Raw genomic sequence first — 15,145 nt, 5'->3', positions numbered from 1 at the left:
ACTTCCTCTCAAACCATTAGCATAATGCCCACCCTCTTCTCTCGGCCCCTCCTCCTGCTAGGACAAATCGAGTGGGTCTGACACTTTGGTCTGTCTCACTCTTTCCCCTGCTCTTTCAGCAGTGCCTCACTTTTCTCTTCATGCTGCTTACTCATGTTTCCCAGCTTAAAATGTGAATCACAATCTTGATGAAGTAAAAGGCTAGCATGGGTGATGGTTTGCTCCATGGTTAAAACCCAGACAAATCATAGTATTTCTTCAAACAACTGCTTTGTTTTTATTACGAAATTGGGTTATTAAAATATTTTATTTAATGGAATTAAAAGCGAAAATTCTAAGGAGTGTTCTGTTTTACAGGGGAATTCTTTGATGCACGTGTATGTTGTCTGCATTTCAAAAGGAATTAGCAAACACATTGGCAAGACATCAGTTTACTGCAGCCAGTTCCAACAAGTTAATAGGTAACACAAATCACACACACTCACAAAATAATAGTTTTGACATAGATAAGCTTTCAATTGCAACTACACACCTGGGAATGACCTAAAACCTTTTTTAAATGTACAGTATAATAAAAGAACAACAAGTTTAGAATACTGTTCATGTTACTGGTTTAAGCTAAATCTGGAAATTCTGCTCAGATGGTTGGAAAAAGAATGTCATGCCCTTTCATGTCTTGGCATCTCTTTTAAGGCGTTGCATGTCTCCACCAAAGCATTAAACCCCCCATGGCTGGACTCCAGAACTCTATATTTATCTAACACCTGGGCACACTTTGTGATGTTCAGGATTCTTTACATTAAGTGAGTTGGAATCTCACATTGTGTATATTGTGTCTGTCAGTTTAAACATTTATATGGAGCCAATTCAGTGCCGCATATATTTGCACAAGAAACATTTAGCAAAACAAATACTACAATTGCAAACAAAAATAATGAGATAAATTGCAAAATAATAATTAGGTATTGAGAGATAAACAAAATGTTTACAAAGAAAAACAAGGAAAAGAAAAACTTTCCCTTTGCAGTACCCATCAATTCAATTGCAACGCTCCTTTAATTCTGCGCTTCACTTTTCTGTGTGTTTGGCTTTGTGGCACTTGTTTGAGGGGGGGGCGGAGTCAACGGATTGGGGCTTGTATAACGGGTCTGGACATGCTTTCCTCAGTGTGAGTTGCAGACGTCATGCAAGAAATCGATCTTCGTGCAGAGCAACGGCAGATCTCAAGTATACATAAATGCAGATATTTTAAATCTACTCCTTTGTCTATTTTGCTTAGAAAGGATCTAAAATACTTCTCAGATGCCCTTAGTATAAATAAATAATACTAAACTTGAGATCATGTAGATTTTAATTTGTAAACTTGTAAGTATTTGTACCTGTAAACTAAATTATACACTCACAGCCCCAATGTGAAGACTTGTAAAATAAAAAGCTGAAGTTGAATGTTGAGATTTGCACTCGTGGACAAAACTCACAAATCTGTCTTCTGAATTTGAAGTTGCAGAAAAATAGTCACAAATGTTTAAACTGGCATTTACAAAATACCTTGGCTTGCACATATTAACATATTAATTGTGATTTTCCTGCCATTAGGGGGCGGTGTAAATCAGTCGCATGACGTCATCAAATGTCGTTCTTTCTCTCGCCTCTGAGCTTCCAAGTGCATAGTTAGTTTTTGTAACGTCTCGGTTACGTATGTAACCTCTATTCCCTGATGGAGGGAACGAGACGTTGTGTCGAACCGACAGATGGGGTTCGCCCCTGAGAACCTATCATCTTCTGACTATTTTAAAAAGGCCAATGAAATTGGCGAATGAAATTTGCATGCTGGGCTCCGCCCCCGGATATCCGGGTATAAAAGGGGAGCCGGCGTGCTCATTCATTCACCTTTTGTGCTGAGGAGCCTGAGAGCATCTCACGATCGCTGCAGCGGACGGCTAATGTTGTGGCATGAGGGACACAACGTCTCGTTCCCTCCATCAGGGAACAGAGGTTACATACGTAACCGAGACGTTCCCTTTATGTCGGTCTCTCGACGTTGTGTCGAACCGACAGATGGGGTTCCTATTGAAAACGCCACAGCACTAAGCCGCGTCACAATCTCTAGCGAAGCGACGTTGACCGGCCTGGGCGAGCCACACGTGAGCGCTATCGCGAAATTTGTAACCTTCCAGTGGGCAGGCAGGGGCTCCCAGAGCTTTTGGCAAAGATGAGTAGCCCCTGCCCTCGGCCACCACAGACGGAGGCCTTGTTCTCTAAACGAGAAGCCGTCCGGTACCGTAGGACTACTGGGTAAGCGCTGTTCCCTCAATGTGGACGTGCACTACGGAGACCACTTCCCACCATAGGGGGGAATACAGTGGAGACACCAACATGGTCTCACCAAATAGGGGAGAACTCATGGGAGGTATGTGCGGAATGCCGCAAGGTGGATGTCCACCTGGGGGAGGTCATGGGTTGCCACGCGGGGAACCATCTCATGACGACATCTCAGACGGAACCACCCTAGTGGGGGGTTACTACGTGTGGGGCACTAGGTCCGGTTAGAGCTATATGTAATAACTCAGTACCCGGCCATAGGCGGCAGGGCTGCTCCGCCGAGCCCGCCGCCCTGAGTGCTTATTGATGGATGGACGGACTGCCTATTCTTCACCCTTGGGGAAAGAAGGGAGGCAGCCCGCGCACTGATCCACCTAAGAAGGGGAATGGCGCTATGTGCAGGCGTACGCCCTACGACTGCTGGTCTCACCTGTTGGCAAGACTCGAGCTGCCGACTCCCCACGGAGGTTGCAAGCCTCTGCGAGGTATAGCGTAGCCCAACCCGCAACTCTACAGATGTCTGCCAGAGAGGCGCACTGAGCCGATGCCCACGAGGAGGCCACACCCCGAGCGGAGTGTACCGTCACTCAAATGGGCACGGGCTAGGATCGGCGCGCCGTGGTGACGGCGTGTGCGATCCAGCGCGACAACTCTTCTCTTCTGCAAGTTCACCACCTAGTTCCCAAAGGGGGGCGGCGGAATTTTGGGCACGTAAGTCGGCCGGGGTCTCAGGATCACGTGAGAGTCACCGGGCCTGAATCGGTGGACACGGAATGCTTGCAGGTTCCTCACCCTCTGGATGGACTCGAGCCCCAGCAGGAGAGCCAACCCCCCTCGCAGAACGAGGAAGGGGGCTCTCCGCAGGGCCCGAAAAAAGGGGACCCAAAGGTCCACCTTAAGGTCCCAAGAGGGTACCGGGCGCGGACGAGGCCTTAGCCCCTCGCGCCCTGGAGGAACCTAATAATCAGGTCATGCCGCCCCAGAGGCTCACCAGCAACTGGTACGTGATAACCGCGACAGCGGGTATCCACGCTCCAATGTGGAAGGGGAGATTACTCCTCAGCCTCTCCTGCAATAGGACAGCACGTTCCTGAGCGAGCAATTCCACGGGTCTTCTCCTCGAGAAGAGCACCAGGAGGAGAAGGGGCGCCACTTAAAGGCATCCAGCCTTGTGGGCATGGCCCTTGCCTGAGTGATAGTCTCCACCACTGTGGGGGGTAGATCATCCAGGAACTCCTCGTCCCATCCAGGAGCCAGACCCAAAGATCCGGCTCGAATGCCACAACGTGCCCATCCCCTGCGAGTAGGCCCTTCGCCAGGGGATTTGGCCAGGGGGAGTTGTCGTCAGGAGTATTAGCTCCGAGGACCAACAGTAGTTGGGCCCGTAGGCGCAACTAGCACCACTTGATACTCCCTTCCCAGACCTTGGACCTGCGAAATACAGGACCTGCGCAATGAAGCTCACTGGGGGGAAGCGTACTTCCGCTTGTCCCGCGGCCAGCTGCGCGCTAGGGCCTCCGTGTCGAGGGGGGGGCCTCGTCCAGGGAGTGCCCAGCGGTACTGGGTGGTGTTCAGGGAGGCAACAGGTCCACCTGTGCCCGTCCAAACCACACCCAGGCCGGCCCGCAGGGGTGGAGTCGTCACTTCCCACGAGGTGTCAACTGACGAGAGAGCGCTTGGCTGTCTGGTTCAGGACACCCGGTGGGCGTGTGACATGCAGGGGCTTTGCCACCTGCTGTCTCCACGGGAGGAGGCGTTTGGGCGAGTTGCGATGACTGCAGCGAGCGAATGCCACCCTGAGGTTTAGTACGCTACGCCGGTCGTGCTGTCCGGGCAGCTCGGTAAAACTTGGCACTTGAGCCGGGCACGGCTTGGAGTCGTGCCCGGGCCCAATGTGAGAAAGTACCCAGCCGCGAGCGCCAGGGCTGCGGCGCACCGCAATCCGACACTCACGGCGGTCCGAGCGAGCATGGCTGACATCTTGACGTCTGCTCTCACCTGTGCTCGACCTCCCGAGGGAGGGAGCTTCAGGGAATCGCCAGAGTCTGATGTCGCGCTCCGATGTTGCAAGAGACACCTCATCTCCACGGCTCGTGTCCAAGCGCGTGGCTGAGGAATAAGATGGCTTAGGACCATCCTTGGGGAACTGCTAAACAAGCGAGACGGGCCGCGAGCGGTCCACGAGCGGCCGGCTGACGGATTAACGCTCACGATAATCCCCACATCACCCTCGCTGCTCGCCGCCGCTGACGGCTGGGCCGTAGCCGCTGCGGTCACAGAACGGGAAGCAAACGAGGTGTTGGCTGGATCTTACAGAACACAGCCACCGTGACGCAACGTCTGAATAGCCATCCGCCCGCAGTGACGCAACTTCTGAATAGCCATCCGCGCGCAGTGCGGGCAGGACGAATCCACAAGGCTGCCACAGTGGTCGGACCCCCGAACACCTGCGGCAACCACCGTGTCCGTCCCCGTCCTCGATGAGTGTACTGCACCCAAGAGATCAGCGGGCAATGCCACGCTGAGGAAATTGCTCTTTTAGAAAAATACCTCTGGAACTGCCAGGACGCCCAGGGGAATCTCCGCTGCACCGCGTCGTAGAATTCGGCAATTCGAAGAATGTCATCAGATGCGAAGGCTCCGAAGAACAAAATGAATGAGCACGAAAGTGAATGAATGAGCACGAAAGTGAATGAATGAGCACGAAAGTGAATGAATGAGCACGCCGGCTCCCCTTTTATACCCGGATATCCGGGGGCGGAGCCCGGCATGCGAATTTCATTCGCCAATTTCATTGGCCTTTTCAAAATAGTCAGAAGATGATAGGTTCTCAGGGGCAAACCCCATCTGTCGGTTCGACACAACGTCGAGAGACCGACAGAAAGGGAACGGGTTGATAGCGAAAGTAGTAGCAAAAGTCAAGGCGGGAAGATTTGAAACTGCAGTGACAGGTTGAGAGGTTGTAGATGCCTGTATGTCATTGCATTTCAAAACTGAATCTTGGAAAACCTGTAAATATGTGCAATGCATTTGTATCTATCTCTTGTATCACTATTATGACCAAATCATTGATTTACACACATTTTATAGCCCCATTCATTTCAAGCCAATATGTTTATTACACAGTTATGTTATACAATCATTATATGGTGTACCACCAGAACATACACATTAAATTCATATAAATAGATTAGTCTATGTGGAATTAGATTTTTCTATACCGTTATTTCTAAGCCTTCACTAGCGTAAAATATAGTGTATCACAGACAACATCAGGCACATTTGTAAAGTATCTGCTTGTTTTACACTCTTTGGCCACCAGATGGTATTGTGAACAAAGAATCCTCGAGAAAATAACCCTTTTGTGAACCACTTGGCTAAAAAGCTTCAAAGCTTCATGAGGCTTCTCCTCGCCACCACTAATCTGCCTCTGCACTGCCATGACGATCGATCTCTTGAACACAGTATGCGACTCACACTGATGATGTCTTAATGAGGAAGGAATGCCCAGACCCGTTGCACACGCCCCAATCTGTTGACTCCGCCCCACATAAAAACAGTTCCTCGAAGCCAAACGCACAGAAACAAGCGTAAAGGAAAAACGAAGTCGCAAAAGCACAATAAAAGGTTCAGTGCAATTGATTAGTAGGTACTGCAAAGGAAAACATGTGTTTCAAAATCATTGCTGCCAAAGTTTGTCTTTGGAAAAAGTATTTTATGTCTCAGTACTTTTATTATTTTTTATCAAAACTTTATTTTTGTTTGCAAAACGTATTTTTCTTTTACAAAACTTGCGGCACTGAATTGGCTCCATACATTTCCTTTCAACGAACTCCCACAAAAGATGTGGGATCCTTGAAGCAGTCTACAATTAAGATTTCTATTTTAGGTTGTCTGAGGTCAGATCTGCCTTCTTGCCATAAAACAAGCTAAATAAAGCTTTGGTTTTTAATGTGTTTTCGGGCCAGTGATGTTAGGATTAGTTGTTGGGTTAGAGGATGAGCTCATTGTTGCTTTTTTTGAATAATTGTACATTTTTGTACGATTCAAACTCTATGAATTCATTCGAATTGGCCACTTCATAGAATAGTTACTTTCAGATCAATTTCTGTAAGATCATGTCGGTATTCTGATAGTCAAACTGTTTCCCTGTCTGTGCCATTGGCATGTTCACGCCACGCAAACATGCACTTGTTTTAGGCGTTCCCGGAGAAGGAATATCTTAAACCAGGACTAGGCCTTAGTTAAATTAGGATAATTAAGTTGTTTTTAAAAAATAGTTAACAAAAAAACAATATTATATGCATCATGAAGACAAAACAATCACAGTGATATTTTTAATATGTTAGTGCAAGTTGTTTTCGATCAAGGCATCTCTTACATTTAAGTAAGTCTGAGAAGCCCTGTCCGGGAAACCGCCGCATAGAGTCTGGGAAGAGACTAGCAGAGTTGAGATATTTGATGAGACTACATATACTTCGCAAGAGAATAGATAGCATATTTGGATTGCATAGGCCCAGGAGAATAGAAAAAACGTATAAATACATGAGAGGATCATCAAATATTAATTTTATAATATTTAATATAAACAGATTAAATGGTAGTCCAGTGTATGAAATTTTGTGGGATCTAGCGGTGAGGTTGCAAATTCCAACCAACGGCTCACTCCACCCCTCCCTTTCGAAGCACTACCATGGCTGACCCAGAACTAAGATGTCGTCAGGTTTTCGCAGAATGAGATAACATATTTACGAAACGCGCTCTATATAGAAATAGCTCATTCCAAAGTAAAACATAACGATTCATTATTATACACCTCTGAAGACATATTGTATTGTGTTTCTCTCAATAGATCCTCTAAAAAATGACACATTGGACCATTAACTTCTGCATGCTTTATCTATGAATGTTTTGTATATTTGAAAAAAAAAACACTAATGCCCATTAATGCTCGTATTTTTTATACAGTAGCTGTTGTGTGCCTTTTTGTAATTTAAGGGGAGGTTTCCTGCACAGGGGCTACATTAGGCCAGGACCAGGGCTCAGTTTATTTATAACGTTTAAAACGTTTTTACAAACATGCAAACAAAAACAAAAAAGTTACTTGCATTTTCAGACAAAACATGTAGGATTAGTCTAGGATTATCTTTAAAACGTACAGAAAACCAGCCCTAAAAGTTTAGTGTTGTTTCATACCACACCTCACATTTTGATGGCAGATGTTGTATAAAATGAACAGAAGAGAACATCCAAACAGAAAAACATCATTAAATCAATTTATCAGTGCTTTAGTTAAAAGTCTGGCATGCAGAATGCTTTGCCTCAAGCCATAAGTAAAGCTTCTGCTAACAGAAGGTATGTTTATATATTATAAAATGTTAAACAAACAAACAAACAACAAAACATAATACAACTGTATACCTGATAAACAAAACTATTTTACAATGTTTCTATTATTTTTACACTACCATTAATGTAGAAAAAAAACATGCCATTGGGCCAGTTCTGACAAGTTCCAGTGTCTTGCTGGCTTTGTGTAGTACATTTTTTACCTTGCATTTTAAATGTAGGTTAATGAAACCTCAGTTTTTCCAAAGGACTTGCCCGTTCAAGTATAATGGCACTCCCAACACACTTTACATTTCTTGTTCATAGAATGAACTTGGGCTTTCATTTAGTTTAGTTTTAATTATTTGTTGTTTTTTCCTTTTGCTAACTGGGGATTTTTAAGTTCATGACAGCACTGGGTCAGCCACACAGGATTGCAAAATATACAAAGGGCATGATGTGCAGATATTTTTATACATGTAACCGGGGCAACAATATCATATGAGTTACAGCTCCTCCCTTGCTGTGGGGGCGCTCTTGCGCGCAGGTATGATTGCAGTGTACGGGAAAGGAAGACAGAGCGAGAGAGACATCTGCCGTTAGTATAGCCAGGCTTATAATAAAAAACCCGTTTTGCAAAAGTAAGTTTTGCTGAACTGTCTTCTGATTTCCCGATCACTGTGATCACTGTGATCATGTAGATCGCCGAGTGGAGTATACGGGCCACAGTGTTGGTGATTGTGCGTGAGTGTTTACAGAGTTTTTGCACGCTAAAACTGTTGTAATATGTGAGCGGTGTTAAAAGTGTTGCAAACTATCATTGTTTCTCTTATATTCTTTTATTTATAAAATATATTCGAATGGAGAGTGACGCGTGATTGTGTGCGGAAGTCAGCAGCTGTTTCCGGTTACGGAGATTGTGCTAGCATTACAGAGTGAGTGCAATTTATTTGATTAACATACGAAACATATACTCTGTGTAAAGCGTGTTTGAGCAGTGATGTTGTTTTAAGTTCCTAAAGTCTGTCAGTAAAGATGAATATAACTGTAATGTGTCTATGTTTGGGTTTATGTTTGATATAAAAAAATGCGAGTGGCTTATCCTTTTATTTGAAAATTTGTGTTTTGTTTTACTTGCAGTATACAAGTCACTACCGTTGTTTATTTGGGGTTTTTATTTACTTTACCTTCCTAGAGAAATTTGATGTTGTTTTGTTTGTGAAGTGACATTTTTGTGAACTAATCAATACTTGAGGCATCCAGAGCTGATGTGATCTACTTTTAGGTTTTCGTTGTTTTCCTTAAATATTGTTCATCCTCTTTCACGGAAAGGGAAACTCCACAGACTTTAATGCTGCGTTACTTTTGTGTGGCGTGGTCACAAATAAAGAATCTTTTAAGAAGCTGGCTGTTGCGTTTTACACTCTTCATTATATAGGCCCATTCGCACGGCCACATTTGGTGTCAGAAGTGGGATACTTTCTTCTGTGAGTTTCCCTTTGTGTGGAGGATTGTTTATTATTATTATTTTACTTCCTATGGTATGGAGGACATTGCAAGCCTATAGTGTAAGTGGGTTGTGAACAACGGTTTTGGCTCGTGCTGGATGTGTGCCAGGCCTAGAAGGACAGCAAGAAAACAACTATGCAGAAGAACAGGACCAGCTGGTCCAGGAGGACTGCGTTGGATTGTAAGTCGGTGTGGCAATACAAAGAAGATAACACAGGGTCAGCACTGGATGAGGTTAGACTGTGTTCAGGGGGTAGAGATGCAAGGCCGCAAGACCTGTTTGTTTGCTTAAGGGCTGCTTTTGGTGAAAAACGGACAACCCCTCAACTGTTACATGTCTTTTATGCTCGCAAGCAGCTAGAGGGGGAAGGCCTCAGAGAATACTCGCATGCTTTGTCCACAATGTTAAATTCAGTGCAACAACAGTTGTCTACTGCGGTTCCTGATCTACTGTTAGCACTGAGGGACCAGTTTATCGAGGGGGTACGTGATGTTATACTCCGCCGTGAGTCGCGTAAATTAGCACGAGAGAAGCCCAGTGCAACAATATTTAAAGTCAGGGAAGAGGCGCTAATGTGGTGTGCGGAAGAGCAACCCAGTGGTGCGAGCATTGCCAGAAATCGTTACCTGATGGGTCATGGTGCAGAGGGAGAGGTGGGCTCTGCGAGTGGAGCTGCATCTCCCTCAGATTACCTAAATGCTGTCCTGCATGAGGTTGTTAAAGTAGTGGCGCACCAAGGAAAGGCAATTGGTGAACTGATCGATGCTGTCCGTAACATTGACTCAAAGAGCCAATCCAAACCCTGAAAGGCCCCAAAAAGCTAAGTTCAAGCCCAGATATACTCGTGAAGGTCAACCTATTTGTTTGAAGTGTGAAGGGGTGGGACACATAGCTCGGCATTGCACCACTCAGTGTGACCATGAAGGGCGTGTAAATGCATCTGCAGAAACACAAGTGACGGGAAATGCGATCCCTCTCATTGCTTTGCGTCAAGTTATGAGAGGGGCTTTGTATGGCTCAAACGACAGTCCTTTGACAAAAGAGCTTTTTTGTGGAGCGTGATGTAGGCGAGTGTCCTGTGGTTGAAATCAGCATGGAGGACCAGGTAGCTGTTCAGTGCCTTTTAGACACAGGCAGTAATGTAAGCACATTGACAGAAAGCTTTTTCAGGGGGCACTTGCATGGGGAGGATAGGGATATGCATAGCACCGTAAAGTGGCTTAAAATACACAGCTGCAAATAAACTGCAACTCCCCTATTTAGGGTATGTTGAGTTGAATATCCAGGTTATGGGGGTGACGACACCCGGTTGTGGCATTTATTCAGGAACCCGTAGATGAGGAAGCTGCATTAATTCTGAGAGAGTTACATTTAAATTGGGAGAAAATGGTGAAGCCCCGTTTGGATGTTTTATCATATCCGGAGGATTTTTTATTTGAGCGATACCGTTTTTCTTTACAGTCCATTAAATATATCCACAATCTTCTTAATCCTTACATCACAAACCTCCCTCTCTGGGCCCCGCTCTTACATCTGAGCAGATTCTCTGTATGGCTTTGTTTCTTTGGTAATGGAAGCTTTCTTTATAACACCAGGGATGCAGAACACGTTAGCAAGGCAACTGTATGCAGAGCAGTGGGAAAAGTGTGCATCGCTCAAGCACGTTTTATACATTTTTGTTAAGTTTCCTGGCCACAAACCTGTGAGAGCCATCAAAGAGGAGTTTCATAGGATTGCAGGTGAATGATGTACGTCTTTCTGAATTAGGCTGATCAAATAAATGTGGTCTTGCTGCCACCTCTGGAAGTAAGCTAATAATTCAAATACCCTTTAGGATTTCCCAATGTGATTGGGTGCATAGCTGTCTTACAAACAGGATTTAGAAAAACCAGCAATGATATTCTTGGGGGAGCAGGTGCAAGCATGGCCAGTTTTCTGTTTTCTTTAGCCACAGTGCTCGGTTCTCATATCCTCATAACTTTCAAGGCCAGTTTATTAAATATATCAAACATTTCCCAGTCAGGCATCCTACTAGCAAGAGCATTTAAACTCACCGGACTGAATTTCTTTTTCTGCCATGTTCTTTTTATTGCAGAAGGATATATTATATATAAAGCAATTTAACTTGCGCATTGACCCGTAAAGCAATTTTCTCCCACACCGATTCTCTCTCTTTTGCTGCTGCTCTTGTGTTGCTCTTCCTTCTATAAATGTGCTCATATTCGCTGTATGTTTGTAACAGTACCTCCAATTCGACTGGCGAGAAATAAACGGAGCACTTGGTGAATGCCGTGGTGAATCGTGTTAACTTCGCTCAATTGATGATGGCTTTTTAAAGCCGAGGTGAACGTGCGTAACCTGGATTTAACTCATTGAAACCAGCTGTTCTGAAACCGAAAACTCTGAGTAGCGATTATCTGAGTAAATCAACTCATAGTTCATATTTTAACTCTGTGTTGCTTGAACCTCCTTATTGAAACGGGTCCCTGGTGGTAACAGATTTTTTCACTAAGTTTAGCCAAGCGTTCCCCACACGAGACCAAAAGGCAGAAACTACCGCTAAGGTCCTCTTAAAAGAGTGGTTCCTCAAGTATGGGGTGCCACAGAGGCTCCATTCTGATCAGGGGAGACATTTTGAGAGGCAAAAAGCAGCAGAGCGAGTTGGTAGGCAAGAGGATAATGTGTATTGTCCTGAAGTTGGCATTGGGCAGCAAGTGTGCCTTCGTTATCGTCCTACTGGGAGAAATAAGATTCAGAATGCGTGGGCACCAGAGGTTTTCTGTGTAAAAGATGTACAAGGAACTACATGCGTTGTAGAACCAAGAGAAGGTGGGGTGCAGAAACGAGTACACAGGTCAAATATTTGACCCTGTCCGGAAATACCCCCACTGCCGAAGTTGCGTATCATCAGCATAACACTGAAAGCTAACTCCGTGGAGGAAGCATGTATAATGCGAAGAGCATAGGCCCTAAGACAGAGCCCAGTGGTACACCCTACTGGACTTTCAATTTGCGTGACACCTCATTGTTTATTGCTACATATTGAAAACGGTTGGATAAATAACATCTAAGCCATTTCAAAGCTATTCCCTTAATGCCAACATAATTTTCTTGTCTATATAGGAGCGTGCTGTGGTCAATGGTGAGAAAAAGATCTAGCAGGACCAATTAGGAGATACAACCTCGGACAGACACCAAATGCAGATCATTTGTTATTGTTATTATTGTTACTTAATAAATAACAATAGAACACAAACGGTTTGATCGATTAATTGGAATGCACAATAAAAAATTTAACTGTTTTTTTAAATTAAGTCTTCACTTGTTTATTTAGTAGCTGATGCTACTTTGAAGCAATGCAAATTGTAAATGCGTTATACAAATAAAATTTGAATGACAGTGAGACACAACATATTAGAGGGATCATTTTTGTGACTGATCTTGTGACACGCTATTCTAGCGTAGCAATTTATCGCCGCTCTCTTTGGCCAATGGCTGCCTGAGAGGCCATGTGACTGACAGGTAAAGCAACCAATCACGTTTCATTTTGTGCCGTGTCATGTTTAGAGGCGTGTAAATGTCCATGCAGTAACAGACCGGTGCACATTGACGAACGTGTCAAAAGTTAACAGCAACAAAATGATTACACGTTTATGCTGTTAACCTGCATACCTTAAAGAATAAAAAAAATCTTATAGCAACCATTGTTAACACGACATCTTACTTGGATCAGACGGCTTTGTGTTGTTTCCAGGCGGACAAGAGCACTTTTGCGTTTTGAGTCAGAGCACTGGCGTCCAGTAGGGGCAAGCCCCATGTGGCGTTCGATGTACAAACCTAATACGCATGCGTCAAAGTGCTCTCGTCCAAGAAGAAGACGAAGAAGTGCTCTCGTGGACGTGCGCCATACAGTGACAAGACAGAGGAGAATAGATTGATTAAAGTCTATATGTTTGTTTGTTTTTCGCACTTAAGCTTTTCTCGTTGCTTCAAAAAAATTCTACTTAGCCACTATGGACAAATTTAACAATATCTTTATTACTTTTCTGGACCTTGGCAAAAACTGACACCATGATGTCTATGAGGAGGCCTGGAAATCGCTTGGATGTCACCATAATATCTTCATTTGTGCTCTGAAGAAACCGGATGTTCTCTAAACATGTTCTCATTTGGGTGAGTAAAAAATCACACAAAGTGGATTTTTGGGTGAACTTCCCCTTTAAAATTAGCTAAACATTTACCTTATATGAACATAGCCCATAGTTTATTTGCAAAAGATAACTTTTTTAAATAATTCAAAAATCATGTTGTTTATTGTGTTATCCTGTGTTAATTGTGTTTTATTGCATTTGTTAGCTTTATTATTGTAACTTGATAAAAAACGATAGAACACAGTTTGATTGATATTAATTTGAATGCACAATAAAAAATTTAACTGTTTTTGTAAATGAACTCTTTTTATACCACCAAGGTGAGCAATGCATCTAACACGCAATTTAGGAGAAGCAATTTAGCAGCAGAAGCGTACAGAACTGCCCCTTCTACTTTCCCAATAGGATTGTGGAACTGCCAATCTGCTGTGAACAAAGCTGATTTCATTACAGCTTTTGTTAAACATTCTGGTCTTTCCATTGTAGCACTTACAGAAACATGGATCAAACCAGAGGACTCTGCCACTCCCGCTGCCCTCTCCCATAACCACACTTTCTCCCACAGCCCTCGCATTACAGGAAGGGGTGGAGGCACCAGTCTACTCATCCCCAAAGACTGGAAATTAAATCAGCTAACACCCATGTGTGACAACAGCTCCTTCGAGTTTCATGCTGTTACTATCACCCACCCTGTTAAAAGTCATTTTGTAGTTATATATGGTCCCCCAGGTCAGCTTGGACATTTCTTGGAGGAGCTGGATGTGCTTCTTTCATCCTTCCCTGAGGATGGTACTCCCCTGGTGGTACTAGGTGACTTCAACATCCACATTGGAAAGCCACAGGCTGCTGACTTTGTCAACCTGACCGCATCATTTCTCCTCGAGCAGGTTTCCACATCAGCAACCCACAAGTCTGGAAACCATCTAGATCTGATCTTCACAAGGTACTGCTCCACTCATCACTCTCAGGTCACCCCGCTGCACACGTCTGATCACTTCTTCGTCACCCTCGACCTCACTGCTCCGGACATTGCAGATGTCTTACCGATGGTCACCTTCCGGCGCAACCTGCGGTCTCTCCCTCCCTCCTGTTTTTCCTCTGCTGTCTTCTCTGCACCCCCCCTCTGATGAGCTCTCTCTTTTGAATACAGACAATGCCACAGACACTCTGTGTTCCACGCTTTCATCCTGCTTGGACAACCTATGCCCTCTTGCATCTGGACCAGCCCGTACATCCCTGTCGGCTCTCTGGTTATCGGATGTACTGCGTGAGCATCGCGCCAGCCTCCGGTCAGCTGAGAGAAAATGGCGCAAGTCAAAAGACCCCGCAGACCTCTCTCTCTACCAATCTTTTCTCTCTTCTTTCTCTGTAGATGTCAACTCTGCAAAAACAGATTACTACCACTCGAGGATCTGCAACTCTCCAGACTCTCGAACGCTCTTCAAAACCTTCTCTGCTCTCCCCTGTCCGCCTGCTCCCGCACCTTCATCGGAGTTAACAGCTGCTGATTTTGCATCTTTCTTCGTAAAGAAAACTACTGCCATCAGCAGCCAGTTCTCTACACCACCTGTCGAACCCGCCCACATCCCTGACACGTGTGTGCTCCCCACCTTTTCTCTTCTGTCTGAAGCTGATGTCTCCAAGGTCATTGGCTCCAACCACCCTACCACCTGCCCACTGGATCCCATCTCCTCCAGGCCATCTCTCCAATGGTTGTGCCTGCTCTGACCCACATCATCAACTCTTCGCTCACCACTGGGACATTTCCCACAGCGTTCAAAGAGGCCCGCATCACACCGCTTCTAAAGAAACCCACCCTGGACCCTACACTGCT

The 15,145-nt window shown here is 44.9% G+C and overlaps 1 long non-coding RNA gene across 2 annotated transcripts in view; it reads left to right on the top strand.

Moving 5' to 3' along the window:
* Nucleotides 1–8,210: 8,210 nt before the first annotated feature.
* LOC306892519 overlaps nt 8,211–15,145 on the top strand; it is a 40,070-nt gene continuing 33,135 nt past the window's right edge. Inside the window, exons 1-2 of one of the 2 annotated variants that reach the window (XR_013786474.1) lie at nt 8,213–8,394; nt 8,519–8,585. This is a non-coding gene — a long non-coding RNA (uncharacterized lncRNA). Of the gene's footprint in view, nt 8,586–15,145 lie in introns of both variants that reach the window. The other variant, XR_013786473.1, reaches the window with a different exon arrangement.

This window comes from Barbatula barbatula, assembly GCF_947034865.1.
Source record: "Barbatula barbatula genome assembly, chromosome: 1".
Taxonomy (NCBI): domain Eukaryota; kingdom Metazoa; phylum Chordata; class Actinopteri; order Cypriniformes; family Nemacheilidae; genus Barbatula; species Barbatula barbatula.
The sequence above is the reverse complement of the archived record's forward strand: the minus strand, read 5'-3'. Positions and strand labels throughout refer to the sequence as shown.